Genomic DNA, 16115 nt, shown 5'->3' on the forward strand with positions numbered 1-16115 from the left:
AAAGACAGTGGCAGTGTGTGTTCATGTCTTTCCAAATAGGAAATAGGTGCCACCCTTGTCTAGAACTTGACTTTAGCATGGGTACCCTGAATCCTTGCCTAGGACTTGACTTTAGCATACGCACCCTGAATCCTTGTCTAGAACTTGACTTTAGCATGCGTACCCTGAATCCTTGTCTAGAACTTGACTTTAGCATGCATAGCCTTAATCCTTGTCTAGGACTTGACTTTAGAATGCCTACCCTGAATCCTTGTCTAGAACTTGACTTTAGCATGCATAGCCTTAATCCTTGTCTAGGACTTGACTTTAGCATGCGTACCCTGAATCCTTATCTAGAACTTGACTTTAGCATGCGTACCCCAAATCCTTGTCTAGGACTTGACTTTAGCATGCATGCCCTGAAGACTTGTCTAGAACTTGACTTTAGCATGCGTACCCCGAATCCTTGTCTATGCGTACCCCAAATCCTTGTCTAGGACTTGACTTTAGCATGCATACCCTGAATCCTTGTCTAGAACTTGACGTTAGCATGCGTACCCCGAATCCTTGTCTAGGACTTGACTTTAGCATGTGTACACTGAATCCTTGTCTAGGACTTGACTTTAGCATGCGCACCCGAATCCTTGTCTAGAACTTGACTTTAGCACACGTACCCTGAATCTGTGTCTAGAACTTGACTTTAGCACGCTTATCCTGAATTCTTGTCTAGGACTTGACTTTGGCATGCATACCCTGAATCCTTGTCTAGGACTTGACTTTAGCATGCATGCCCTGAATCCTTGTCTAGAACTTGACTTTAGCATGCGTACCCTGAATCCTTGTCTAGAACTTGACTTTAGCACACGTATCCTGAATCTTTGTCGAGAACTTGACTTTAGCACGCTTATCCTGAATTCTTGTCTAGGACTTGACTTTGGCATGCATACCCTCAATCCTTGTCTAGGACTTGACTTTAGCATGCATGCCCTGAATCCTTGTCTAGGACTTGACTTTAGCATGCATACCCTGAATCCTTATCTAGAACTTGACTTTAGCATGCGTACCCCAAATCCTTGTCTAGGACTTGACTTTAGCATGCATTCCCTGAAGACTTGTCTAGAACTTGACTTTAGCATGCGTACCCCGAATCCTTGTCTATGCGTACCCCGAATCCTTGTCTAGGACTTGACTTTAGCATGCATACCCTGAATCCTTGTCTAGAACTTGACTTTAGCATGCGTACCCCGAATCCTTGTCTAGGACTTGACTTTAGCATGCGTACCCTGAATCCTTGTCTAGAACTTGACTTTAGCACACGTACCCTGAATCTGTGTCTAGAACTTGACTTTAGCACGCTTATCCTGAATTCTTGTCTAGGACTTGACTTTGGCATGCATACCCTGAATCCTTGTCTAGGACTTGACTTTAGCACACGTACCCTGAATCCTTGTCTAGAACTTGACTTTAGCATGCGTATCCTGAATCCTTGTCTAGAACTTGACTTTAGCATGCGTACCCTGAATTTTTGTCTAGAACTTGACTTTAGCACGCTTATCCTGAATTCTTGTCTAGGACTTGACTTTAGCATGCGTACCCTGAATCCTTGTCTAGAACTTGACTTTAGCATGCATGCCCTGAATCCTTGTCTAGAACCTGACTTTAGCATGCGTATTCCGAATCCTTGTCTAGGACTTGACTTTAGCATGCGTACCCTGAATCCTTGTCTAAAACTTGACTTTAGCATGCGTACCCTGAATCATTATCTAGAACTTGACTTTAGCATGCGTACCCTGAATCCTTGTCTAAAACTTGACTTTAGCATGCGTACCCTGAATCATTATCTAGAACTTGACTTTAGCATGCGTACCCCAAATCCTTGTCTAGGACTTGACTTTAGCATGCATGCCCTGAATCCCTGTCTAGAACTTGACTTTAGCATGCGTACCCCGAATCCTTGTCTAGGACTTGACTTTAGCATGCGTACCCTGAATCCTTGTCTAGGACTTGACTTTAGCATACGTACCCCAAATCCTTGTCTAGGGCTTGACTTTAGCATGCGTACACTGAATCCTTTTCTAGGACTTGACTTTAGCACGCGTACCCTGAATCCTTGTTTAGAACTTGACTTAAGCACACATACCCTGAATCCGTGTCTAGAACTTGACTTTAGCATGCGTACCCTGAATTTTTGTCTAGAACTTGACTTTAGCAGGCTTATCCTGAATTCTTGTCTAGAACTTGACTTTAGCATGCTTATCCCGAATCCTTGTCTGGAACTTCACTTTAGCATGCGTACCCTGCATCCTCATCACACTGCCGAAACTTCCAGCCAAAATCAAGACCTTTATTCTATTAAGTGCTAAGGGCGTCAAAGTCGTTCCTGGGTGCCCATCAGGAATCCTTGTAGGCTCTGCCCTCGAGTACTTACACACTGCCTGGCAATTTATGGGGGTGTTCTTGCCCAAACTTTGTTCAGGGTCTTCCAGTCTGTGAAGTTGCTTTGCCTAAAAAATGGAGGTAATTCCCACTTCCTCCTTTTCTTTAAATAACTATCACACCTTAACGCCTTGACCCACCTTCCATGCTCCTGTAGAATGCTAACCGCCGAAGGCATGCACCTGCTACCTTCCTAGCTATCAAAGCACTCCCTTAGCAGCAGGCAGTTCAACCTCAGTTGCTGCACGTGATAATACAGGCAATGCACTGCACTGGTTACTGTAGTGGGCCCAGAGAGCATTGCAAGGCAGGTGTGTTATTACTCTCTTCAGTTGGGAACCTGCGGGGATAACCCATGGCCACGCGTCACTGTAGGGGGAACCCTGCGACGCAAGCAGCCGCGTGGCTGCAGAGATAACCAGCCAGCCACCCCTAAACTGTCGCGTGCTGTATAAATGGGCTACAACCTTTGTATCCCCAATGCTCGCTCCTCCAAGTCCGAACAGGAGCCCACTACTGCACTGCGCCTTGAGGCCATATTGGCAGTAGGCGCTATACAAATATCAAATAACCACATTGTAGCTGAAAAGTTATAAGGCCATGATGTCATGGCCAGTGCTGGCCTAATAATATTGCTGGCATGGCTTACACAACATGTTGCCTAGTGACTCCCTGACAGGTATCCACATCTGTAACGAAAAGGTAGGCCCTGCCTATCCTACAGCGTCGGTAGAGCACAATACAAATATGCAACAACATAGCCTTGTAGCCGAAAAGCTGTAAGGCCCTGGCGCCCTCCGTTAGTGCCATCTTTCCCAGCATACAAACATGGTCTAGCAACTCCTCGGTATCAACCATGGTGACATAAAGGCCCGCCTTGCTTATTCTTCAATAGCATCGCTAGTAACACAGCGATAATCTTTGTTAAATAAAATAAATTTAAAAAAGGCCTCATCACGGCAAGACCCTACAATCACAGCTGAAAAGCAGCAAGATCGGGCGCCAAGCATCAGACCTAGGCAATAGCATTTCTAGGAAAGCCAGGCAACCCGTGCACTCCTGCCGAATCGCCATTCGCAATGAGCAACAGTGCAAATCATTGTTTAAGGGTCAACTCGCATAATCTGTGGAGCCCAGAGCCGGCTGACCTGTTCCCTTAGTTGGTGTTTGTGAAATGACGACCCGAGGCATAGTCTTAGGTTGGCAATAAAAAGGCAGTGGTTTTTTATTGCAGCAGTATAATCATACAACACATTTTGGTAAATTCATTTATCCAAAAAACACACAATGATAAACAACTGTTATCTTTTGGGCACTGGACGGGTGGCATCTACCTGGCCCATGCCGCCAACTTCTTCCCACGACTTTGTGGGCCCCGTTCGTTGCCGTGTTGTTTCTTTCCTCTCCTTTCCCTTGGGGTGGGTGGGATTTGGGAAGGAAGAAGACTTCTTCTGCGTACACAGAATGACAGGTGCTGCCCAGTTCGGAGTACCACAGAGAACTGGTTTCATCCTTCCAACTCTCTCCTTGTATTCGCTTTTCCATGCCTGCAGGCATGCCTGCTTCCAGGGGCTTCCTGCCCCATTGGCCGGCTGGCACTGAGGGCCATTCACACCCTGGTGTGGCCTTTGTCCTACCTTCCTGTCCTACAGCTTGTAGCTGCTAACTCCCCCTTTGCTGCTAGCCCCTCTGAGTGTGGTAGGTGTTACTGGGGAAGGATCTGTCTGTGGAAGCGGCACCCGGCTGCCTCTCTTCTTATTGCAAGGGCTGCCTGATGCACCCTTGCATGGTGGGTGTGTTCCCTTGCCCTGACCCCCCTGATTATTCCACTGTGCCCGTGAGCTCCATCGGTGCCGAATTCCACTGCACTTGGCCAGACTGGGCACTTGGGTGCTGATGAGGCTGGCCATTAAGTTCGTGTTCGTGCAGTCCGTGCTCAAGGCCATGATCAAGCACTTACTCTCCGTCCTGGCGTTCCGATTTTCGGGATGGTGCAAAACAACTTTATCCCCCGTTACTTATGTGCCCAAATGCCCTATTTAGTTCAACTGCACATGTAACATGGTAAAAACACATCCACCAACTAACCAGTTGCCCGCCATGAAAAACCCACACTTTCCCCATCCGGAGACCTGACTTGAACATTATAAATGTGTTCTATCAATAGTGCCCAGCGGCCTCCCATGCAAACATAACACGAATGCAAACTTAATTTGACCACCCTTCGCAATCAGCAGTGAATGCTGTGTGCCACCCTTGGCATCCCTGATCATAGACCCCGACCACTGCATGAAACAGATGAGGCATAATATTTACGCTTGTATCTCCTTCAACCCAATGTTCCCCCCTCAAACATGGCCCATGTCTGGCCACATATCCACGGACAACATGCCCCCATTATAATAAATTACAGTGATCAAGTCTTAGGGGAAACGCCCCTCCTGAAAAAATGCCAAGATGACCATAGCTTCAAAGGCAAAGTTAAACCATTACCCTGGGAGCCCTTCGAGGCTTTCATGGCCGAGGAAAGACGGGTCATTATAGGTTTCTCGTTATCCCGCCGGTAATGAGGGTCACTCATTACTAGCAGCAACATTCCCCCAGCACACACAGATGGCCGGTGGGACAGGACAATGAGAACACTTCACAACAAGATGTTGCTCTGGAGCCCATTGAGGAGAGCTCTAACGCCTTGGCTCTTGCTGAAAAAGAGTTTTGCAGGTGTCAGCCAAGTTGAATGTTGTCCTAGTGAAGAAAAAGATGGCAGCTGATTAAATAGGAAAAGAGTTCTGTTTACTCAAAGGGTAGCTTTTTATGCCACAGTACAGGACTACGATGAACCAAAGACAGCATCAAGTCTTTCTTCTTCCCACAGAAATTGCTCAACATGATCAGTCACTGAAAAGAGAGACACATGATCAGTCACTGAGCATACACATACCTCAGAAGTACGTTCATTGGCTGACTCTGTGTCACCGGGGACACCTTATTCCAGACATGAGCCTCGTTTTTACTTTAGTCCATTCTGTTATTTCAGGGCCACCCATGACTTCAACCCCTAAATTCTAATTATGGGGAAAGGGAAGCCCAGAACTGGGTCATGCTGTCCCTGGTGACATGGCATCAACTGGTAACCTTACCCGCAAGCCAGAGTGTGCATACACCTGGGAAGCCACCAAAGAAATACACAGGGGTCTAGCGCATGCCTCGGCCCGCGGTCTGCAGGAGCTCACTCACAGAACAGAAGCACATATGGGCAAGAAGCAGACCCACCACACACCACCCAGTGATGGCACAGACACCCACTTGGGTAATCCCAGAGCACCCACACACACCTTTCAAAAAATGCAGGGTCACCATACACATGGGTGCCACAGAGCGCTGACCCACTTACACATTCACAGAGGAAGGGCGCACGTGCACATTCGTAGAGCCTAATCCTCTATTAGAGGAGTCGGCTTGGGACACACATTGCTATATTGAGTAGGACCTAGAACGTCGAGGTTCATGTACGTGACTCTTGGATTGCGCTGGCAGGGACAGAGGGTGTGTACCCCTCGTGCATGGTCGCCTCCATCTCTTGTTAGCGCACATTCAAATAGATTTATAACACATACTCAGAAACTGGAAGGATGAAACAACATGCTCGTACACAGTAAAGATGCAAAACATAGAATAGGTTTAAGTAGAGCCCTGGCTCCAGCTTTATTAGGAGCCGGGGCTAAATGAGAGGGGAGAAACCCCGTGCAGAGATCACGTGCCTGCGCCTGATGGCCACTCCCAGCAGTGCCTATGAGGTATATATCCCCTTCTCAACTTGTCTGTCCCAGACCTGAGCACTCTGGCACCCATTCCTGAAGTGGGACCTGGCGAGAACTACCTTTCCGACCCAACACAATAAGAGCATCCTGCCTCGCTCTCAGCCAGAGGGAAGACTCCACATTGGGGCTGGACACGTTGGTGGAACTAGGTGATCCATGCATGGCCTATGGAGATCCACTCATGGTCTATGGTGATCCATCCATGGCCTACAGAGATTTATCCGTGGCCTATGATGATCGATCCATGGCCTACGGAGATTCATCCATGGCCTATGAGGATCCACCCATGGCCTATGGAGATCCACCCATGGGCTACAGAGCTCCATCCATGGCCTATGGAGATCCACCCATGGCCTACAGTGGTCCATCCATGGCCTATGGAGATCCACCCATGGGCTACAGAGTTTTATCCATGGCCTATGGAGATCCACCCATGGCCTATGGTGATCCATCCATGGCCTACAGAGGTCCATCCATGGCCTATGGAGATCTACCCATGGCCTACAGATATTCATCCATGGCCTATGGGGATCCAACCATGGCCTATGGAGATCCATCCATGGCCTACGGAGATTCATCCATGGCCTATGGAGATCCACCCATGGCCTATGGAGATCCACTCATGGTCTATGGAGATCCATCCATGACCTATGGAGATCCATTCATGGCCTATGGAGATCCACCCATGCCCTGTGGAGATCCATCCATGGCCTACGGCAGGGTTTTGCAACTTGTGGCTCGCCAGATGTTTTAAACTCCAACTCCAATGATTCTTCACCATTGACTTTGCTGGCTAGTACTGATGGGAGTTGTAGTCCAAAATATCTGGTGAGCCAAAGGTTGCAGAACCCTGGTCTACGGAGATCCACACATGGTCTATGGTGATCCACCCATGGCCTATGGAGATCCACCCATGGCCTATAGTGATCCATTCATGGCCTATGGAGATCCACCCATGGCCTATGGTGATCCACCAATGGCCTATAGTGATCCATCCATGGCCTAAGGAGATCCACCCATGGCCTATGGAGATCCACCCATGGCCTATGGGAATTGGCACCTGAACAGAAGACTTCAAAGTAGTGAATCCCAGAATCCTGATGGACAAGGATCTGACACTGGAACCCCAAGTTCTCATGTGCTGGTAAAGAACTGTGATCATTCAGGCGGATATTCCCCTGCTGCCCACTCTCCCTATTTGCCGCAGCTGATAGGTGGGCTGCTGATCAGAGCTCCTTCCAAAGAGGAGGTGGTGGGAAAGGAGGTCCTGCAGAGCAGGAACTAAGGGACCACCCGGGCCATGCTGCTGTCTTCAGAATGGCCTCTGCCACCCGAACCATGAAGCAGGGTGTCACCAATAAACAGTTGCACCAGTACCCTAGTTGCCACCATGATCCGTTCCAGTCTGTAGGTGCTTATCAAGGCCTGTTTTTTGCATTGCATTCTGGGACGTGTAGCATGAGTTAAATCAGAGAATGCAAAGGAAAACAAAACAGGACTGGATATGTGCATACAGATTGAAACGGGTTATGTTAGCAACTATGCGGTAGCCAGCATCCCCAGGACAAGAAACACCCTGACACTCCTATGGCAGATGCCTTCCCATCACCCACACTCAAGACAGGATGAACAAGCAGACCCGTGGGGGCAGGGTTTCTGTCCTGGCTCCCGTGGGGCAGGTCTGGTCTTTGTTCTATGAACGTGGGGGGCCCTGCCAGCTACAAAGCTTCCATCCCGAGAAATGCTCCCCTGTCCTCTTGCCCCCCTTGGTGTTTATTCTGTGCCCCCCCCCCATGTATCTCCCACCTCCCGTTCTCCTGCTGTCTTTCCTCTCTCCACTCTCCTTTTCCTCTGTTACTCCCTCGCCTGCGCTCTCATATTTTCTGGTTGTTGGCTGTTTTGTCAGAAGTTCAGAGGTCACCAGAACCCTGTTGGACAAGCAACGTGAGATCAGCATTCTTGAAATATTTCCTTCAACTCTCTCCAAACTTTCGGGAAACACCCATCCCCCCACAGCGGCCGTGGGTCACACAGTTTTCTAAGGATCCCTGTTGACCAATGTTTTTTTTAAACATTTGGTTTATCTTGTGCGTTTGGCCACACGTGTGTAACGTGCCATAGCAATAACGTGCCCTGCGTGTTATTGTGTTGTGTGTTGTATTGGACGGTAAAACTCAGGTGCTGCCAACTGAGAGCGGAGGCGGGGGTTTGGAAGCAGCCACCACGGCGTTTCAAATGAAGTTCATAAGTGCGTTGACAGCACACGTTGTGTCATGAAATGGGCTGTGCTGCACAACTCTGGGCAACACTTCTCTCCGCATCTCACAGGATATATTGGTGCAGGTCATACATGCCAACTCCTCACAGTGGGCTCAAGGGCCACACTCCCATGGCCAGCACTCCAGCAATGTGCCTAGCTTCACCCTCCTCACTAAAATGACAAAATGTGCTCTCCCAATAAAGTTGTCAGGTCCTTATTTGAATGATGTGTGCTTGGTTTGCACTTGAGTTGCCCTTTAATAGGCATTCAGAAGAGGTGGGATTGTGCTGGGGTGCCTTGTGATCTTTGCCAAAATTGTTTTGAGAATGTCTGTTCGCTATCTTGACAAATTTAAACACCAGCAATTAATATTTGTAATGATGCAGCAAACGCAGTGATCTGGACTTACAATTAACCCCGTTGTAAACTCCAGAGTAAACTCTTGTATAGCTAGCGCCTCAGTGCATGATTTATTTTCAGAAATTAGTATTATTTTCAACCCAGTCCCACCAATAACTTTTGCGCCTGACTCCAATGCAGCTAAATAATTTGGGTTTTTTTTGGGGTGGGGGGAGGCTCTGCAGCAAGGCTATACTTTTTTATTCTGGGCTGTGAAATGTGCAAACTTTAAAAGGTCACAGGAGGACAAGGCTCTGTGATTTGGCAGAAGCAGACCCCCTAAAGCCATTGTAGCACATGAAAGGCTCGCTTTGCATCTAAGTAACATGTGAAGATATTACTGTTTAATCTACCCGAATAGAACCCACCTCTAACTCATGCTTCTCTTGGAGTGCTCTGAGGCCTACGGGCATGCAGCGCCTTATAAGAATTGAAATAAATAAATAAATAAATAAATAAATAGTAACGTGATGACCTTGTTTCTCTGCCTGCCCTGCTCGCGCGTTTCCTCGGCACCTTTGCAGCCTCAAGGATTTCGTGTTTTATTGCCAGCCAAACGAGACACCGGGCAGTTGGCATGTGGCAGCAAGGGCAAGGACCTCGCAAAAGTCTAGTGATAAAAGAGCGCTACTAGGGAGCACAAACACTACTGGACCAGAACCAGTAGTGGACGGGCCTACAAGAATGTCTGGAGAGTTCCTGGTGGGCCTTTGTTCCTTAGGCCTCTCTGGTGTGGGTTCTGTGCATTGCATCCATTTCCACCCAGCACATGGACAATGTTGATGTGATAAAAATACCCTGAATTGCCTGGGGTAGGCAAAGCTCAGTTTTTAATGAAAATGGAAGGTAGGTGGCGGCACTGACGCTCCGTCCAATCATATGCACCCCACGAGGGTGGGCGGAAGGAGGTGGTCTGGCGACGCGAGTGGGGACACTACTAGGAACTGCTTTTTGGTTCATCCCTGCAAGGAAGGAAGTTATCCTGTCAGTGTCCTGACTTTCTAAGGTAGGCGATCTCTATGTCAGCTGCCCCATGCAAAAGGGATACACACAAATGACACCCACCCTGTTCGACTTCCGGCCAGACAGCAAGTACATTACAAACAAATGTTTAACATACAAACAGCGTTGATGAAGACTGTCGGTTCCTGCTTGCTGAAACAGTGCAGTGCCACTACTCAAGCTCTGCTCCTGGGGACAACACATGCCAGCGAGAAAGTGATGAATGCTTGGATTGGGGGATTGTCAGGCAGTGTTGGGTCTCTGTTCTAGAGAGTGACAGTGTCTGGCAGTAGCAGAGACACACGCAAGGCACAAAGACTAGTGTGGTATCAATAGGCCATTCGCCCGGTGAAAGAGAGAATGGGCACCTCTACTCATACGTGGATGCCAGTTAAACGTCCTCATACCGAAATATGTTATAAAGAATGAACATATATCCATCTTTTTTATAGAGAATGCACTTTTAAAAAAACTTTTTTGGGGGGTCCCCCCAAACCCCTGTTTCCCACCCCTAAAAACCGACCCCAACCATTTCCCAAAAATATTTAACCCTTTACCCCATTCCTAAATGAATTCTCTTTCAAATATTTTGCTATAAAATATATCGATATATGATCATCCTTTATATAATATTCGATATAAAGACTGCATACCGTAGATGCCCTAGTTAGACGCCCTCAGAATACAAGAATAATCTTTGCACTGGCTCTAAACTCCAGGTGGGACTAATCAGCCCGCAGACCTTTGGGATGAGAACCCCAAATACACCAAGACCAAATGTGGGATCCCTGCTGAGCGTATTCATATATGTGGGACCTGAAACCTGTCGCTCTCCTGCAGTGGCTGGGGTTTACAGCAGGATGGCTTCTAACTTCTCCTACAAGAGAAAGGTCTCTTTGAAGTCACTGTGGCACTTCAAACTGCCAGGTTTAGCTGGTAAAACAGGCACTTCTTGCCCTGAAACACAAAGTGCTTATCTGTCAACCATCATTCACTTTCACTCAGGGATTGACTATTTCACAATTATGTCACGGTTACACAAGCCCATCACCACCGTTCTCTGTTGTCATCCTTTGCATCTTTGGGCACAGTTTATCACGGACATGTCCCTCTTAAGTCATTCTGCAGGTGAAGGACCTGGACTAGCACACACTGAGACTCTGCCTTCCACTCCCATTGCCTGTGAACACCCTTTCCAAATAACCTAAGAATCATACCTGCACGGTCACCCAACTCCCCTGCTCTCACTTCCCCACAGGTACTTTGAAGTGGCCTGCGAGCAGTCTTAACAGTGATCGAAGTGAGCGGGAACGGTCAGGAGAGGTGTTCCACTACTTTTATTTTTTGTTGTTTACCATACCTCTACTTTTTACGACCGTATTCACCATTCTATACAGAGGATGTGTCCCTTCATGTCCCTGTGCAAGTGTAAAGTTGTCATAGGAGCCTTAGTTACTAGTCACTTAGACTATTGGAATGCCCCGGCTGCAACACGGTGTCACATGTTGCACTATGCTTCCACCTCGATAGACTAGATTGTAGACTCCCTACCCTACCTATCAAAATGGCCACAAATCAATTTACTAAAACCACTAATAAAAATACTACTGCAAACTCTGTGCCACTTAAAGGAGCCTTACTCAATGTTAGATCCCTTGTGGCCCACCCTACAGAAATCGCAGACATCATTTGCTCAGCAGACCTGGATTTCCTCGCCACCACTGAAACCTGGCTCCATACTGCAGCAGGCCCCTCTTTATCTCTCGCAGTTCCAGACAACTACTCCATCCTCAGGGCCGACAGACCAGTTGCCCATGGAGGAGGTGTAGCTCTCATTTTCAAATCCTCGCTTGACATTAGATCTGTGACCTCCCCTCCTCTAAAATCCTGCGAACATCTATCCATTAAAATTCAAACTTCCCCCAAGAACTCCATCACCCTGGATCTATTATATAGACCCCCTGGGCCCATAGGTTCATTCGAGGAAGACATAACCTCCCTCATAGCCGAAAAATCTAAACCTCTATCACAGAATATCATTCTCGGTGACTTTAACTTGGGGTACAATGACCCCCTTGACACTCCAGCATCTTCCCTTGCCAATGTACTTGATGAACACAACTACACTCAACTTAACACCTTGCCCACACATCAAAAAGGCAGAACCCTAGTCTGGCTCGCTGCACACAACTGCAACATCATCTGTAGGGACCCACAACCACTGATATGGACCGACCACTTCCTACTCGCATTTGACATCAGTACCAATAACCCCCTCCACAGACAACACCCACTTGCACCAGCATGCCTGACGAGAAACAAACGGAACATCACAGCTGAAGCCCTCATCCCACTGGTTCTACCCACCCTTAACATGATCCCTAACACATCAGACCCTAACCTACTAGTAGACACCTACAATAACGCCATGACCAATGCCATTGAACGTGTTGCCCCACTAAAATTACGTAAAAGTAAATCCAAAGCACACCTCAATTCCTGGTATACGCCAGAACTCAAAATATTAAGAAAAAATAAGTCCAAAATGGAAACCCTTTGGAAAAAGAATCCATCAGCGGAACATAAAGTCAATCTTATAAATGCATCCTCCCTCTACAAACAAGAAATTATTCGTACAAAAAAGGAAGCCTACAACACAAGAATAAGTAATGCCAGTTCCAATACAAAAGAACTATTCACTATCCTGAAGGAATTAGAAAACCCCAATCCACCTATGGACTCATCTGTGAAGGACCAATCTTGGTGCACAAGTATCCAAGATGCTCTGGCAAACAAAATTACTGGCCTACAAACAAAAATTGAAAACAGAAGACTTCAACTCTCCAATAGTAGCCCCACCCTTAGCCCCCTCATGCCCAGCCCACCTACCACCCCTAACACCAACCAGGGTTTCACCTTCAAAAACGTAACCGCACTAGAAGTGCAAAAAATTATAACATCCCTCAAACCATCGAACTGTAAAGGGGACAGCTGCCCTGCACAGATCATAAAAGATGCAGCAAGAGACCTCGCCCCCTTCATATCCAAGCTCATAAACGCTTCCTTCTCCACCAATTCGGTACCCAATAACCTGAAACAATCATGGGTCCTCCCGCTACTAACAAAACAGAACCTGGACCCCTCCATCCCCACAAATTACAGGCCCATCACTACTGTTCCCTTCCTGCTAAAAATTCTTGATAGAGTTGCTTACCTGCAAATTCAGCATTACCTAGAGTCTAACCAATTACTTGGATTACGTCAGTCTGGCTTCCGGCCTCAGCATGGAACAGAAACTGCCCTTGTTGACCTCAAAAGTCAGATTGACGAAATTAAAGATAAGGGCAAGGCCGCCATCCTACTCCTTTTAGATCTCTCAGCTGCCTTCGACTTGGTGGACCATAAAATACTCTGTAACCACCTCTCCTCTGCCGCCCACTTTTCCTCCTCTGCTGTCACGTGGATACAGTCCTTCCTAGCCAACAGAACCATGAGGGTCTTCTCTCTGGAGGCAGCAGCAGACCCTATCCCTATTTCCTGTGGGGTCCCACAAGGTTCATGTGTTTCACCCACCCTTTACAATATCTTTACAAAGCCCCTCTTTGATAAACTGGACCGTCTGGGTGTCACCTATACAAACTATGCGGACGACACCCAGATACTCCTCACTATCTCGGGCAATTACGTTATTGATGTAGCCAGGATCAATGAAATCTTCTCCGTCATTCAGGCATGGATGGCCACACATGGCCTCTGCCTCAATGACGAGAAGACTGAACTGCTTATTGTTGGTTCACCAAACAGTCTACAAAAACTTAGTCTAAATTACTCTAACATCATAATCGATGGCAACACCATCCCGGTCGCCAAAAATGTGAAAACTCTCGGCTTCTATCTTGATGCCAATGTTAACTTCACTAAACAAATTAACGCAACCGCGTCTGCCACTGCATATACCGGAAAACTTATTAGAGCCTGTCGACCATTTCTCTCCCCTAACAGTTGCCTCATACTAGCCAGAGCCCTTATACAATCCAAACTAGATTATTGCAATAGTCTCTACTTAGGGGTCAACCAAGCGATAATCAATAAGCTCCAAGTCCTTCAAAATAATGCGCTACGGGCAGCGCTAAATATCCCCAGACGTGAGCACATCTCGGCCACCAGAACCACATGCAGATGGCTCACCATCCAACATAAAATCGACCTAAAAACACTCTGCCTGACGTACAAAGCTCTCAACAATTTAGCACCCCCATACCTGACTAACAAACTCACTATGAAACCTTATGCCTAACAGTACCCAGATTTAATTCCAAAAGAGCCGGAGGTTCCAGGTTTACTGTCCTCGCCCCCCAACTCTGGAACACCCTGCCTCTGAGCATCAAATCATCCAATTCCTTTCAGTCATTCAGGAAACTTGTCATTGGGTGGCTTCTGACAAATAGTCAACTTTGAAGCCAGACCTAGCCATATACTGCACTATCTGTCCATGCCTCACCTATGTCAATATTGGGTGCTATCACCACTATTGCCTGTATATAACTGCTATCTAAATCGTTCTAGCATCACTATTTAATACCATGTACTGTGCTCACCTTTGTCACTATTGGGTGCTATCACCCCCACTGCCTGTATATAACTGCTATTTTAAATTGTTCTAGCATCACTGTTTATTACCTTGTTCTGTGCCTTGCAACCTTGTACTAAGCGCCCCTATGCTCCTGGGTCCGGAGCGCTATAGAAATAAAATAAACAAACAAACAAACAAACAAACAAACCTCCCCTCTCCCCTCACGAGACCACAGTTCCACTACTTCTTTCGGTACACTCCTACCACTGGTTTTAAGTGCAAGTCAGCAAAGTAGCATTGACGCTGCCGACTTTTCTGCTCCTCTTAACCGTTCTTCTGTTCACCCTGCCCCCTTCATTCCCTCTCTCCTCTTTCTCCACAGCCCTTTGTAGAAAAGAGTTTGGGCCTCATTACACGGATGGCGGTGGACCAAGGTGCTATTAGCACCTTGGTCCATGCTAGTAAAATACTGGCACCGCCTTGGTGGAAAGGGGAATTACTGCCCTATTCCAAGGTTGGTGGGGCGGTAATTCCCTCTTCCCCCATTGCCCTTCCCCATTCCCATTTTTGCCCCATAGGGCATAATGGGAATGGGGAAGGTGCTAATTACGGCACCGCAAATTGCAGTACCGTAATTAGCTCCCTGGTCCCTTTGCAGGTTGGTTTTTAACGCCTGCAAAAAGCAGGCGTTAAATTCCCCAACCCACAAAGGGACCTCGTAGTAAGGCGGTAAGGATTTACCGGTACCGGTAAAATACCAGTACCGGTAAACCCTTACCGCCTACCGTGTAATGAGGCCCTTTGTCATAACACGTCCAGTATGTTTTTCCTCACTCTTAGTAAATAGTTGTTACATGTTAGGTTTTTGTTAAGTTATACTTTTTTAATCCATTTACGTGTACAAATGTGCCTTGAACTGCATTGCTCGAACCCCTTTGTTCGACAATGTTCTTGGGGATCCCCTCCCCAAACCCTCATTAGATGGCCAGGCTCACTTGCTGCATTCCCTAGCATGGTGAAATATGAGGCCAATTTCAAAAACATTTTCAGTGTCCATTTTTGTCCCTAGTCTACTGCTGACCCAAGCCCCCTCATAGCCTAGTGTCCCAGCTGCTATAATTGCAAAGGCGCCATGCACACATTGTTGCATGCATTGGCTGCAAAACAAGGGCTGGATACACAGACGGTGGGCGGGGTTTATTCACATACTTCAGAACTCATGCAACGCTTTGTCAACGCAAACAAAAATGTCTGAAAAGAGGATTTTTCTTTCAAAACAAAAAAACAACCCAGAATTACCTTAGAATCCCCCCTACTGGAAAATATTAGACAAAAAAAATCAGATATTCAAAACAATTTAAAAAATACTGGACAAACACCGCCATAAATGATCAACAAAACTTCAAAATGCCTGTAAAAGTCTTGTAGTTTAGCACTAGAAGGCTGCCTTTTTGTTTCCGAGTCAGGGGGTCAGCCTTCAGTCTCATAGGTTCCAGAGCCGTGGTCGGGACAGCCTTCAGTGTCACAAGTATCGGAGCCGTGATCGCTCGATCATCGATGGAAGATCGAATTGATTGCATCTGGAATCTAAGCTGGTAAAAGTGTCCGATGGTGCTTCTTTGCAGCCATTGAAGACCTTTCAGTT

At 47.1% G+C, this 16115-nt stretch overlaps 1 protein-coding gene across 2 annotated transcripts in view; it reads left to right on the forward strand.

Annotated features, from left to right (window-relative positions):
- The window catches only part of LOC138492057 (cytosolic purine 5'-nucleotidase-like), a 270570-nt gene that overhangs the window by 46314 nt on the left and 208141 nt on the right, over positions 1-16115 (forward strand). The window lies entirely within an intron of this gene.

The sequence above is a fragment of the Ambystoma mexicanum genome, chromosome 10 (genome assembly GCF_040938575.1).
Source record: "Ambystoma mexicanum isolate Mex_15411 chromosome 10, UKY_AmexF1_1, whole genome shotgun sequence".
Taxonomy (NCBI): domain Eukaryota; kingdom Metazoa; phylum Chordata; class Amphibia; order Caudata; family Ambystomatidae; genus Ambystoma; species Ambystoma mexicanum.